Here is a 1,307-nt window from a genome sequence, read left to right on the forward strand (position 1 = left end):
ATCAAGTTATTGGATCTACTCCCTTGGCCACTGCATCATCTGTCTTTCTTGGTTCCCTTTGTACCTTCGCCTGCTCCTTCAATGTTTCCTCTAAGCCTTAAGGGCTGAGGTTACCCAGAGTTCCAACTTCTACCCTATATACTCTCCCTTATTGGGCCATACACTTCACAGCTTCAACTACCTTTTATATAGTAATGATGACAGTTAACTGTATTTCCAGTCCAGACTTCCCTGTGCTTCTCTTACTTTTATTCTGTTGGACATCTCTATCTGGATGTTCCACATATATCTCAAACCAATTATGCCCCCAATCATCTTTATCTTTCCCTGTACACCAGTTACTTCTTTATTCTCCCCTTGGTTACTGGTACCCATTCAAATCTCCCAATCTAGGAGTCTGATAAACATCCTGGATGCCTTTTCCCCACCACTTCATTCCCAAATCCTGCATCCAATTATCCATCAAGCTCTGCCTTTCCAATTCTTCACTTTTCTTTTCAAAGATTTTTTTGATGTGGACCATTTTTAAAGTTTTTATTGAATTTGTTACACTATTGCTTCTGGTCTATGTTCTGGTTTTTTGGCCATGAAGCATGCAGGATCCTAGCTCCCCGACCAGGGATCGAACCTGCACACCCTGCACTGTAAGGTGAAGTCTTAACCACTGGACCACCAGGGAAGTCCCCAATTCTTCACTTTTCTGTTCATTTGTATTATTACTGCCCTCGTTCAGGTTTTCTTCATCTCTCACCTGGACCTGGTCCTCTCTGCACACCTGCCAGAATGACCCATCTAGAATACAATTATTACCATCCCTTTCCCTTGAATAACTTTCCAAAACCTACAGGGTACAGTCCAAGCCATATAACAACTGTGATCCGACACTGTCTACCTTTTTCCAGGTTTATTTCTCACCACTCCTTGACTTTCATCATACATTCTAGCAACACTAAACTTTTGTTGATTCTGTATGACCATGCTATTGCTTGAGTTCCTCTGCTCATGCAAACCCCTCACTCCAATTTACATTCCCTTTTCAGACATTCTATCTTCCATGAACTTCCTTCCATAATCCCTTCAGATAAGGTTAGATACCCCTAAAATACTCTGTATAAAGTTTTATAACCATACTTAACAGGTTATTTTATATTTGCGAGTATATCCTGACCAGAGTGTAAGCAGAGAGTTTCATTCATTTTTTATATCATTAGCAAGCACAGAATAAACACAGAACAAATGAATACATTTCTGTAAGGTCCATAATCCAAGTGAACAGCAGGGTTCATCTATTCAATAAGATGTTCCAT

The sequence above is a fragment of the Mesoplodon bidens genome (genome assembly GCF_964165515.1).
Source record: "Mesoplodon bidens genome assembly, chromosome: 2".
Taxonomy (NCBI): domain Eukaryota; kingdom Metazoa; phylum Chordata; class Mammalia; order Artiodactyla; family Ziphiidae; genus Mesoplodon; species Mesoplodon bidens.